A 14,085-nucleotide genomic window follows, 5' to 3' on the forward strand; every position below is an offset into this window, starting at 1 on the left:
TATTTTTATACAAGCACCATGCTGTTTTGGTGACTACGGCCTTATAGTATAGTTTGAAATCAGGTAGTGTGATGCCTCCAGATATGTGCTTTTTGCTTAGTCTTGCTTTGGCTATGTGGGCTCTTTTTTGGTTCCACATTCTAAAAACAATTCTAAAAACAATTTTAGAATTGCTTTTTCTAACTGTGAAGAATGATGGTGGTATTTTGAGGGGAGCTGCATTGAATTTGTAGATTGCTTCTGGCAGTATGGTGATTTTCACAATATTGATTCTGCCCATCCATGAGCATGGGATGTGTTTCTATTTGTTTGTGTCATCTATGATTTCTTTCAGCAGTGTTTTTTAGTTTTCCTTGTAGAGGTCTTTCACCTCCTTGGTTAATATTCCTAAGTTGTTTTGTTTGTTTGTTTGTTTGTTTGCAGCTATTGTAAAAGAGATTGAGTTCTTGGTTTTTCATAGATGGCTTTTGTTACATTGAGGTAAGTCCCTTGTATGCCGATTTTGTTGAGAGTTTTAATTGTAAAGTGACGCTGGATTTTGTTGAATGCTTTTTCTGCATCTATTGAGATAATCGTGTGATTTTTGTTTTTAATTCTGCTTATGCAGTGTATCACATTTATTGACTTTTTGTGCAGGTATATCTTTCTGTAGTAATATTCTCCTCCTCCTTATTCTCTTTTTTCTTACAATACTTTGGGGTTGTTTGTTTTTTGAGACAGTCTCACTGTGTCACCCAGGCTGGAGTGCAGTGGCACAATCACGTCTCACCACAGACTTGACCTCCCAGACTCAGGTGATCCTCCCACCTCAGCCTCCTGAGTACCTGGGACTACAGGCACCCACCACCACGCACAGGTAGTTTTTGTATTTTTAGTAGAGACGGAGTTTTGCCATGTTGCCCAGGCTGGTCTCAAACTGCTGTGCTCAAGAGATCCAATCGCCTTGGCCTCCCAAAGTGCTGGTATTACAGGCATGAGCCACCGCACCCAGCCTATAATACTTTTGAATAAGATTTGACCTCAGTATTTCCTGTTTATTTTTATGTGAAATTAGTTTTCCTGAACTTTTAGAAAAAGGAATAGTCGGCCGGGCGCGGTGGCTCAAGCCTGTAATCCCAGCACTTTGGGAGGCCGAGACGGGCGGATCACGAGTTCAGGAGATCGAGACCATCCTGGCTAACACGGTGAAACCCCGTCTCTACTAAAATACAAAAAAAATTAGCCGGGCGAGGTGGCGGGCGCCTGTATTCCCAGCTACTCGGGAGGCTGAGGCAGGAGAATGGCGTGAACCCGGGAGGCGGGGCTTGCAGTGAGCTGAGATCCAGCCATTGCACTCCAGCCTGGGCAACAGAGCTAGACTCCGTCTCAAAAAAAAAAAAAAAAGAAAAAGGAATAGTCAAGATATTTTCTATGACTACATAAGTCTCTTCTGTTGTGTTTATATAGTGTTAAAAATATAGTGGCTTGCTTGCTCAGATTTCCTAGTTCTGTTTCCCTTGCCCCATTTTTACCTAGATCAGCTCTTTACTTCATCTTTATTTTTCCTGTTTCGAGCAGTTTTTATTCCAACCCCAGCCTTAATCATGTCTAGTTATAATCTTCGTATTCCTATGTTAGAGTTGTTAGAAGAGATCACTTTGGAATTTTGTAAGTAGTATTTTTAGCATTTATTGACAGAATTATGTGATCTTTGTCTTTAAAGTATCCTTCATTTATGTTGACAGATTTCCTACTTTTAAATTGTGTGCACTGAGAATGTTTGCATATATATATATATATAGAGAGAGAGAGAGAGAGAGAGAGAGAGAGTCTCACTCTGTCGCCTAGGCTGGGCACTGCAACCTCTGCCTCCCAGGCTCAAGAGATTTTCATTGTCAGCCTCAGCCTCCCAAATAGCTGGGATTACAGGCACGCACCACCACCCCTGGCTAATTTTCATATTTTTAGTAGAGATGGAGTCTCACTGTGTTGGCCAGGCTGCTCTCGAACTCCTGACCTCAAATGATCCACCTGCCTCCAACTCCCAAACTGCTGGGATTACAGGCGTGAGCCACCACACCCAGCCACATCTATATTCTTAAGTGAAATTGGTCTATAATTTTTTAGGCCATTTTACAGACTTTAGGTCTATAACGTTCTGGGAACTTATTCATCAGATTTTGTTAAGGTCATGTTTGCTTTATAAAGTGTCTAGCAATGTTTTTCAACCATCTGGAATAATAAGAATAACAAAGTTTCCATTTGTTAAAATTTGATAAGGACTCGGCATTTCTTCTATCTCCTGGGCCCACACTAGACTACAGTTCTCAGCTTTGCTTGTTGTTAGGGTACCATGTGACTGAGTTCTGGCTAATTGAACAGGGCAGAAGCAGATCCTTTCCAGACCTGGGGCACAGGAACCTTCAATTTTCCATCCTCCTTACACCTTCTTTTGCAATGACCTTGGAACCACCTGTTAAAGATAGTAGACATCCATCTACCAATGAGTGGATAAAGAAAATGTGATATACATATATATAAACACACACCATGGAATATTACTCCTCCATAAAAAAGAATGAAATAATGGCATTTGCAGCAACCTGGATGGAGTTGGAGACCATTATTCTAAGTGAAATAACTCAGGAAAGGAAAATGAAATGCTGTGTGTTCTCACTTAAAAGTGGGAGCTAAGCTATGAGGATGCAAAGGCATAAGAATGATAATGAACTTTGGGGACTTGCTGGGTAAGGGTGGGAGTGGTGAGGAATAAAAGACAACACATTGGGTACAGTGTACACTGCTTGTATGAAGGGTACACAAAAATCTGAGAAATCACTAAAGAATTAATCCATGTAACCAAAAACCACCTGTTCCCCAAAAATGATTGAAATAAGGTAAACTTATTTAAAAAATAAAGAAAGTAGACACATAGGATGGAAGTAACATGGAATCTTGAAATACAATTGGGAGATTGTCACCTAACAATGAGAAACATTGTTTTGGTCTTTATGTGAGTACAAAGTAAACTTCCATTGTGCTAAGCCCCTGAGATATAAGGAGGGAAGTTACAGAAGTTAGCATTACCTTATTAATACTACAGTCAACTGTAAAATCATCCAGACTTGATACATTTCTAAGTCGTGGATTTTCTAACAGTTTAATTGAGATATAATTCATATGCCATACAATTCACCTATTTAAAATGTACTGTGCAATTGATGGCAGTGGCCACTTCAGATGGCTGGGCCAGCTGCCATCACACCGGCTGCAGCAGGGACATGCCATGGAGTTGCACCTCCATGGAGCCAGTGGAAGCCAAAAACAAGTGGGAGCCCTGCCCCTTCTGAGTTGGGGTGGGAGCTCTCCAGGTGCCACTGCAGCCACCCAAATAGTGGATGCAGACTCAGGTATCACTGTACTCTTGGGAACCCAGGAAGGCCCCCCTTCCTTTGCAGGCTCAGAAGTTCCTGCTCCCACTGCCTGGCTTCTCCCTGCTGTTGGCACCCACTCCAATCTTGGAGAAAAGTCTGGCAGACCCAGGGCACTATGAACAGCAGACAGATTCCTGGGCAGAAAGGGGTGGATTCCCCGTGAGGCCCCACCTTCAGGCTAGGGAGGGTCTGAAAGCTGGGGGCTGGGTTGCCAGTCCCACCGACTGGAGTGGGAACTTCTGGTGCCTTTTCCAGGCCTGCCCATCACTGCCCATGGACAAATCAGCATGTACTTCCTCCCCTCTGAGGCCCATAAAAGCCCCAGGCTCAGCCAGAGCTGAGCATGAGATGGTCCAGGTGACCAGCTGCAGAGAGGGGTGGTCCACTCCAGGGTCTCCTCTCTGCTAGCGGCTCAACACTCTCATCAGGGCACCATCATCAGGAAACCCCGCCTGCAGAAAGTAGCTATCCTCTGTGGGCCTTCTGTGAGCTGTTCCATTGCTCAGTAAAGCTCCTCTTCACCTTGCTCGTCCTCCACTTGTCTGCATATTTCATTCTTCCTGGTCACAGGACAAGAACTTGAGACCCACTGAATGGTGGGGCTAAAAGAGCTGTAACACCAACAGGGCTGAAACTGTAACACCAACAAGGCAGGCCCCTTGCCTGCCATGTTGTGGGTGAAGAGGAGAGAAGAGCTGCCTCCCTAAAAGAGCTATAACACCAACAGGGCTGAAACTGTAACACCAACAGGCTGGGCCCCTTGCCCATGACCATGTTGTGGGCGAAGAGGAGAGAAGAGTTGCTGCCCTTGGGGGACCCCAGACCTGGCAGTTCCCCAGTCAGAGCTGTGTAACTCTCTTTGGGGTCCTGCAGTGCCTAGTGTCTCCAAGCTTCCAGGTGACACTGCATTCCCTAATGCCAGCCAGGGAAGCTGCTTGCAGTGTACCTGGTCCAGCCGCAGCATTACAGAAAGACAGCACCTGGAGCTGCCTGCCCTGCGGCAGCAGCCAGTGTGTCCAACTGTGCACAGTGGCCGGACCCCATGCTCGCTCACATACTCCTCGCTGCTCCACACCTGATTTGCCCTTGACAGGCATGGAATCCAGGCAGATAGCGTGAGTGCAGTGTGCCAGGCCAAGTGAGCCCAAGCGAAACTTGGGCAAAGGCACCACTGGCCACACAGGTTTCCAGCCAGAAAAGTGACACCCCAAAGATCCCACAACACAATGGTTTTTAGTATATTCAGATATATACAACTATCATCAAAGTAAATTACAACATTTTCATCACCTCAAAAAGCAGCTCCATATCCTTTAGCGTCACCCCCTAATTTTCCTACCCCCACACGCAGTCCCAAGCAATCATGAATCTACTTTCTGTCTCCATAAACTCTTATGCTACACATTTCATATGAATCTAAACACATAGTTCTGTGGTCTTTTACAATTGGGTTATTCCATTTAGCGTAATGTCCTAAAGCAAGCTTGTCTGACCCATGGATAAAAGGTTGCATGTGGCCCAGGATGGCTTTAAATGTGGCCCAACACAAATTCCTAAACTTTAAATTTTTTTTTTTGAGACAGAGTTTCGCTGTTGTTCCAGGCTAGAGTCCAACGGTATGATCTCGGCTCACTACAACCTCCGCCTCCTGGGTTCAAGTGATTCTCCTACCTCAGCCTCCCAAGTAGCTGGGATTAGAGGCATGCACCACCACACCCGGCTAATTTTGTATATTTAATAGAGACGGGGTTTCTCCATGTTGGTTAGGCTAGTCTCAAACTCCCGACCTCAGGCGATCCACCTCTCTCGGCCTCCCAAAGTGCTGGGATTACAAGCGTGAGCCACCGTGCCCGGCCAACTTTCTTAAATTTTTTAGCTCATCAGCTATCACTAATGTTAGTGTATTTTATGTGTGGCCCAAGACAATTCTTCTTCTTCCAATGTGGCCTAGGGAAGCCAAAGGTTTGAACACCCCTGTTTAAAGGTTCATCCAATGCTCTAGCATGTATTAGAATTTCAGCACCGTTTATGGCCAAATAACATTCCATTGTATGGACATAACACAACTTATTTATCCATTTGTTCATTGATGAACATTTGGGTTGTTTCTGGTTTTTGACCACCATGAATAATGTTGCCATAAACATTTGTATACAAATTTTTCTGTGAACATATGTTTTCGTTTCTCTTAGGCATATACCTAGGAATAAAATTGCTGTGTCATATGGAAACTCTATATTTAATCATATGAGTAACTGCCAGACTGTTTTTCAGAGTGGCTGCGCTATTTTACATTCCCAACTGCAATATACAAAGGTTCCAATTTCTCCATATTCTCACCAATGCTTGTTATAATCTGGCTTTTGTTTTTTCTTTTTTGAGACAGGGTCTCACTCTGTAACCCAGATGGTGCAGTGATATAATCATGGCTCACAGCAGCCTCAACCTCCCAGGCTCCAACAATCCTCCCATCTCAGCCTTCTGAGTAGTGGGGACTACAGGCACACATGACTATGCCAGGCTAATTTTTATTTTTGTAGAGACAGAGTCTCACTATATTGCCTTGCTGGTCTTGAACTCCTGGGCACAGGCCATTTGCCTACCTCGACCTCCGAAAGTGCTGGGATTACAGGCATGAGCCATGGTGCCCAGCTATCTGGCTTTTTCATTCTAGCCATCCTAGTGGATGTGAAGTGGCATTTCATCGTGGTTTTAATTTGCATTTCTCTGATGATGTTGACAATCTGGCAATTTGTTTATCTTCCTTGGGAAAATATCTTTTCAGGTTCTTTGCCCAATTTTTAATTGAGTTATTTTTCTTTTTATTATTGAATTGTACAAAGTCATAGATTTTTAATCACATTTTAATCTTGTATATGGTTATAGACCTATTTGAGATTTTTTAAAATTAGTTTTGGTAACATAGTCTTCTAGAAAATGATTCACTTCTCTAGTTTTTTCAAAACTACTTACTGTTATAGAAGTAAGTAGTTACTTACTGTTCTATAACATACTTACTGTTATAGAATTGCACATTATACTCACCTATAATTCTTTTCATCTCTTCCATATCTGTGGTTATATCATATCTCTTCTTCCTAATATTGTATATTTTAGCTTCTTTTCTACTCTTTCAATCTTATCCAGGCTTGTCTGGGGCGAATGTTTTATCTTTTATAGAAGATACAGTTTTGCTTTATTAAATTTTTTCACCAATATTTCTTTTTACTTATTTATTTCAATGTTTATCTTTTAGATATTCCTTAATTGTCTTGTCTATTTTATTCCTTTTATTATTATTCTTTTCTTCAGATACATCAGATAGGAGCTTAATATTGTTCATCAGTGTTAATCATCTGTGTATCTTTATCTTAGGTTGAATACTTTTTTTTTTTTTTTTTGAGACAGAGTCTTGCTCTGTTGCCCAGGATGGAGTGCAGTGGTGCAATCTCAGCTCACTGCAGCCTCTGCCTCCCAGGTTCAAGTTAGTCTCCTGTCTCAGCCTTCTGGGTAGCTGGGATTACAGGGGCCTGCCACCATGCCTGGCTAATTTTTGTATTTTTAGTAGAGACAGGGTTTCACCATGTTGGCCAGGCTGGTCTCGAACTCCTGGCCTCAGGTGATCTGCTGGTCTCGGCCTCCCAAAGTACTGGGATTACAGGCGTGAGCCACTGTGCCTGGCCAGGTTGAATACTTAATTAACTTGGTTTAAAGTCTTCTTCTTTTTTACTTTTTTTAAAGAGATGAGGGTCTTGCTATGTTGCCAAGGCTGATCTTGAACTCCTGAGCTCAAGCAATCTCTCACCTCAGTTGCACCAAAGTACTGGGATTACAGGCGTGAGTCTGGTTTAAGTCTTTTATTCTAAATAATAAAAATCTTTATATCTATATATTTTCTCTTGTGAAGAGTTTTAAATGCATCCTGTAAGTTTTATATAATTTGCTCTCCTTTTGATAATTTTAAATTTCACATTTTATGAACTCTAAAAATTCAGAGGTTATTTAATAGTGTTTATTCACGCCTATAATCCCAGCACTTTGGGAGGCTGAGGTAGGACGATCACTTGAGGCCAGGACTTCATGACCAGCCTGGACAACAGAGCTAGACTTGTCCCTTTTAAAAAAAGATGCATATAGGCCGGGCGCCATGGCTCACGCCTGTAATCCCAGCACTTTGGGAGGCTGAGGCAGGTGGGTCGCCTGAGGTTAGGAGTTTGAGACCAGCCTGGACAACATGGTGAAACCCTGTCTCTACTAAAAACACAAAAATTAGTGGGGTGTGGTGGCAGGCGCCTGTAATCTCAGCTACTTGGGAGGCTGAAGCAGGAGAATAACTTGAACCCAGGAGGCGGAGGTTGCTGTGAGTCAAGATTGCGCCATTGCACTCCAGCCTGGGTGACAAGAGTGAGACTTCATATCAAAAAAAAAATGCATATATATATATATAATCTTGTTATTTTAATTATTCAACCCCCAATTTCCTTGTGTGTGTGTGTGTGTTTGGTTTTTTTTTTTTTTTGTCTACTGAATTGTGGAATTCTGAAATTTATGTTTACATTACCCACTATGATTGTAGTTTTCTTTTTTTTTTTTTTATCTACTTTGTAAGTTCTGTTTGTAGCTTTAAAATATGTTATTGTGCTTACTTAACTGCGGCACAGTTTGGCACATATGGACTTATGGGTGTTTTGTGTTCTTCACGAAGAAGGAGTTTTTCTAGAAATGGGTATTGCATTTGATTTTTTTTCTTTTCTTTTTTTTTTTTTTTTTTAGACAGAGTCTCACTATGTCACCCAAGTTGCAGTGCAATGGTGCAATCTCAGCTCACTGCAACCTCCACCTCCTGGGCTCAAGCAATTCTCATTCCTCAGCCTCCTGAGTAGCTGGGATTTCAGGCACGTCACCACGCCCAGGTAATTTTTGTATTGTTAGTAGAGACAGGATTTCACCATGTTAGCCAGGCTGGTCTTGAACTATTGGCCTCCAGTGATCTACCTGCCTCAGCCTCACAAAGTGTTGCGATTACAGGTGTGAGCCACCGTGCCCAGCCGGATTTGATCTATGGATACACTAAAACTAAATCTCCTAATACTGAACCATCAGGACTGAAGGCCACACTAATTTTGTTAATTTGGGTGTAACCTTTATTTTCTGCTTATATTCTGAGATAATTCTTTATCTCTGAAACGTCATAAAACAGAGATGTTTATGTTAAAATATTTGTCAATATATATCTAGTTGTAGATTTCCTTCTTTAAATTTTTGCTGAATACAGAGTGAATCCTGAGTCTACACATTCACCCCATCCCCTTTCTTTTGACAAGTCTAAAAGTATAGAAAAAGGACCCCAAATAGCCAATCCAATCTGGGCAAAGAGGAATAAAGTTGGACGGCTCATACTTCCTAATTTCAAAACTTACTACAAAACTACAGTAATCAAAACCATTTGGTATTGGCCTAAGGACAGATATACAGACCAACTGACTAAAGTACAGAGCCCAGAAATAATACTTATTTTTATGGATAATGAGTTTCCAAAAGGGTGTCAAGGATGTTTGTTCATCCAGCGTCTGACGATCCACAGCCATGGCTGGGCCAGGAGCAGCTTTCCACTGGCGTGAGTTCCTCGTCCAGTGCTGGGGCCTTTGGCTTGGCTTCCTATCAGATACATGACACCCAATTCCCACATGCCTGTGGGAAGGAGCTCTTTGACAAGGCCAACAAGTACCACTTCTTACACAGTCTGGCCCTGTTAGGGGTGCCCTCTTGCAGAAAGCCCCTCTGGGCTGGGTTACTGCTAGCCTCCAGAACGACCTTATTCTTTACGTCTTTTACTACCAGGCTTGGGGTGGAGACCCCAGCATCCAGACTTTGTTCCCTGTGGGAGGGAGTCTGCTACTCTTGGGCTGGTTTGCTTTGGCTCTTTGAGTTCCCTTTTGTTTCATTACTGGGATTTTTGGGGCAATTTTTTGAGAGTTGGAGCAGAAAAAGGATTAAAAGGGAAAGGCAAATAACAAACAAACAAAACAAAACGGTGCCAAGACCATTCAACAGAAAAAGGACAGTCTTTTAAATAAATGGTGGGAAAACTGGATATCCACATGCGAAGAACCATTGCCTCACCCCATATACAAAAATTGGATATACACAAAACTCAAAATGGATCAAAGACCTAAATGTAAGAGCTAAAACTATAAAACTCTTAGACGAAAACACAGGAGAAAAGCTTCCTGACATTGGATTTGGTGATGGTTTCTGGGATATGACATCAAAAGCACAGGTGACCAAAAAAAAAATAGATAAATTGGACTTCATCAAAATTTAAAACTTTTGTTTTAAATTTTGTGATAGGACACTATCAAGCAAATGAAAAGACAACCTGCAGAATGGGAGAAAATATCTGCCAATCATATATCTCAGCGGTCCCCACCCTTTATGGCACCAGGGACCAGTTTCATGGAAGACAATTTTTCCATGAATGGGGGCGGGGTGGAGGGTGATGGTTTCGGGATGAAACAGGCATTAGAGTCTCATAAGGAGCATGCAACCTAGATCTCTTGAATGCACAGCTCACAATAGGGTTTGCATTCCTGTGAGAATCAAATGCCACCACTGATCTGACAGGAGGCAGAGCTCAGGTGGAAATGCTCGCTCACCCGCTGCTCACCTCCTGCTGTGCGGCCTGGTTCCTAATAGGCCACAGACCAGTACCTGTCCGTAGCCTGGGGGTTGGAGACTCCTGATAAAACTGATAAGTGACTGATACCTAGAATATGTAAAGCACTCCTACAATTAAAAAAAAAAAAGCAATCTGGTTCAAAAATGGACAAAAGACTTAAATTTACTTTTTTTTTTTTTTTTTAAGACAGGGTCTTGCTCTGTTGCCCAGGCTGGAGTACTGTTGCAGGATCGTGCCACTGCGCTCACTGCTCACTGCAGCCTTGACCTCCCCAGGCTCAAGTGATCCTCCTACCTCAGCCTCCCCAGTAGCCAGGATGACAGGCATTGCCACCACACCCAGCTAATTTTTTTTGTATTTTTAGTAGAGACAGGGTTTTGCCATTTGTCCAGCTGATTTCAAACTCCTAGGTTCAAACTATTTGCTCACCTCAGCCCCTCAAAGTGCTGGGATTATAGGTGTGAACCACCATGCCTGGCCCCAAATTAGCTTTTCTCCAAAGAAGATATACAAATGGCCAATAAGCACATGAAAAGATGCTCAACATCATGAAGTCATTAGAGAAATGCAAATCAAAACTAGGAGATACCACTTCACATCCATTAGGCTGGCTGTTGTATAAGGGTTCTCTAGAGAAACAGAACCAATAACATATAGAGAGATATACATTAAAGGAGATCTATTACAGGAATTGGTTCATGTCATTATGGAGGCCAAGAAGTCCCCAGTCTGCCATCTGCAAGCTGAAGAACCAGAAAGCTGGTGATGTAATTCAGTCTGAGTCTGAAGGCCTGAGAAGCAGGGAGCTAATGTTGTAAGTCCTGCTCTAAGTCTTAAAGGCCAAGAACTGGGAGCACCAATGTCCAGGTGCAGAAAAAGATGATGTCTCAGCTCAAGCAGGGAAAACGAATTTGCCCTTTCTCTGCTTTATTTATTTATTTATTTATTTATTTATTATTTATTTATTTATTATTTATTTATTTTGACACAAAGTCTTGCTCTGTTGCCCAGGCCGGAGTGCAGTGGTGTGATCTCGGCTCACTGCAACCACGCCTGGCTAATTTTTGTATTTTCAGTAGAGACAGGGTTTCGCCATGTTCGCCAGGCTGGTCTTAAGCTCCTGACCTCGCATGGTCTGCCCGCCTCAGCCTCCCAAAGTGCTGGGATTACAGGCGTGAGCCACCACGCCTTATCTCCTCTGCCTTTTTGTTTTATTCAGGCACTCAAAGAATTGGATGATGCCTGCCCACATTGAGGAAGGAGATCTTCTTTACTCAGTCTACTGATTCAAATGCTAATCTCTTCTGCGACAAACTCACAGACATGCTCAGAAATAGTGTTTTATCAGCTATCTGGGCAGCCTTCAGCCCAGTCAGGTTGACACATGAAATTACCTATCACAGCTATTGTCAAAAAAAAAAAAAAAAAAACGGAAAATAACAGGTGTTGGCACGGGTGTGAAGAAACTGGAATTCTTAGGCATTGTGGGTACAAATGTAAAACAGTGCAACCACTGTGGAAAACAGCTCAGCAGTTCTTCAAAAAGCTAAAGATAGAATTACCATATGACCAGCACCTCCACTTCTAGATATATACTCCCAAAAAGAATCAAAAGTGGAAACTCAAACAGGTATTTGTATATCAACGTTCATGGCAGCATTGTTCATAATGACCAAAATGTAGAAATAACCCAAATGTTCATCAATAGATAAATGGATAAACATAATGTGGTATATGCATACAATGGAATTTTTTTTTTTTTTTTTTTTTTTTGAGACAAGGTCTTGCTCTATTGCCTAGGCAGGAGTGCAGTGGTGCAGTCTCGGCTCACTACAACCTCCACCTCCCGGGTTCAAGTGATCCTCCCACCTCAGCCTCTGGAGTAGCTAGGACTACAGGCATGTGCCACCATGCCTGGCTAATTTTTGTATTTTTTGTAGAGATGGGGGTCTCCCTATGTTGCCCAGGCCAGTCTCAAACTCCTGGGCTCAAATGACCTGCTTCTGCCTCTGAAAGTGCTGAGATTACAGGTGTGAGCCACCAACCCATCCAGAAATATTCTTCAGCCATAAAAAGTAATGAAATTCTGACACATGCTATAACATGGGTGAATCTTGAAAACATTATGCTAAGTGAAATAAGCCAGGCATAAAAGGACAAATATCATATGATTCCATTCTTGTGTGGAGCCTAGAAGAGGCAAAATCATAGAGACAGAAAATAGAATAGAGATTACAAGGACTGAGGGAGAGGGAAGTGGGGATGTATGGCTTAATGGGTACAGAGCTTCCGTTTATGATGAAGACAATGTTACGGAAATGTATAGGGGCAATGGTTGCACTACATGGTGAATACACTAAATGGCACTGGATTGTACACTTAAAAATTGTTAAAATGGGGCTGGGGGCAGTGGCTTATGCGTATAATCCCAGCACTTTGGGAGGCCAAAGCGGGCAGATCACCTGAGGTCAGGAATTCAAGACCAGCCTGACCAACACAGAGAAACCCCATCTCTACTAAAAATACAAAATTAGCCAGGTGTGGTGGCGCACGCTTGTAATCCCAGCTACTTGGGAGGCTGAGGCAGGAGAACCACTTGAACCCAGGAGGCAGAGGTTGCGGTGAGCCGAGATTGCGCCATTGCACTCCAGCCTGGGCAACCAGAGCAAAACTCTCAAAAAGAAAAGGTTTGGCCGGGCGCGGTGGCTCAAGCCTGTAATCCCAGCACTTTGGGAGGCCGAGACGGGCGGATCACGAGGCCAGGAGATCGAGAGATGATCCCGGCTAACACGGTGAAATCCCGTCTCTACTAAAAAATACAAAAAAACTAGCCGGGCGAGGTGGCGGGCGCCTGTAGTCCCAGCTACTCGGGAGGCTGAGGCAGGAGAACGGCGTAAACCCGGGAGGCGGAGCTTGCAGTGAGCTGAGATCCGGCCACTGCACTCCAGCCTGGGCGACAGAGGGAGACTCCGTCTCAAAAAAAAAAAAAAAAAGAAAAGGTTACAATGGTAAATTTTATGTTATGTATTAATATATTTAGCACAATTTTTTAAAAATCACCAAAAAGTAGAGAAAGCTACTGAGAATAACATACATTTCCATCTATGGATATCCCAAATGAACAAATATTCACATTTGAACATTTTTGCTTCTGATTTTTAAAGAAAATAAATAAAGCTGTTCCTACAAAGTCGAATATCATTTGATCCACAGGCGCATTTCCTTTTCCCCTTAGAGAGTCTCATGAATTTGATATATCTCTTTCCAGTTTTTTTTTACTTTTCTTCTTACAGACATGCAGAAGCTATATATATATATATATATATATATATATATATATATTTTTTTTTTTTTTTTTTTTTTTTTTTTTTTTTTTGAGACAGGGTCTCCCTGTCACCTAGGCTGGAGTACGATAGTGCGATCACAGCTCACTACAGCCTTGACTTCCTGGGCTCAGGAGATCCTCCCACCTCAACCTCCCAAGTACATGGGACTAAAGTCGCAGCCCACCATGGCCAGCTAGTTTTTTTATTATTATTATTTGTAGAGACAGGGTCTCCCATTGCCCAGACTGGGCTTAAGCTCCTGGGCTTAAGCAATCCACCTGCCTCAGCCTCCTAAAGTGCTGGGATTACAGGCATGGGCCACAGCGCCCAGCCCTATGTATCATTATGCAACTAGCTTATCTCCTCAGCATTGTGTTCTTGAGCATGGATACATGGAATTTTAGTTCCTTCATTTAAAGTGCTGTATAATATTCCACACGGGAACATACCACAGTCCTCCCATTTTTCACTATTACAAACAGTGCTGCAACAGGCACCCTCGTGACGGTCTCCTAGAGCACCTATGTGAGTGTCTCTAGGGCTCATCTGCGGGCAGTGAGTGGGCCACAGGTAGTTGAGTTTCTAATCCCCCAAGCCCAGGGCCTGGGTGCCTCCTCCCTTTACCCAGGGAACTCATAGATATTGTTTCTCTATAAGTATTGAAGAC

General features: G+C 42.8%; 1 pseudogene; it reads left to right on the forward strand.

Moving 5' to 3' along the window:
- Nucleotides 1–8,999: 8,999 nt before the first annotated feature.
- On the forward strand, nucleotides 9,000–9,458 carry LOC100425984 (transmembrane protein 256 pseudogene; annotated as a pseudogene).
- The last annotated feature ends 4,627 nt before the right edge of the window (nucleotides 9,459–14,085 follow it).

The sequence above is a fragment of the Macaca mulatta genome, chromosome 9 (assembly GCF_049350105.2).
Source record: "Macaca mulatta isolate MMU2019108-1 chromosome 9, T2T-MMU8v2.0, whole genome shotgun sequence".
NCBI classification, from domain to species: Eukaryota; Metazoa; Chordata; class Mammalia; order Primates; family Cercopithecidae; genus Macaca; species Macaca mulatta.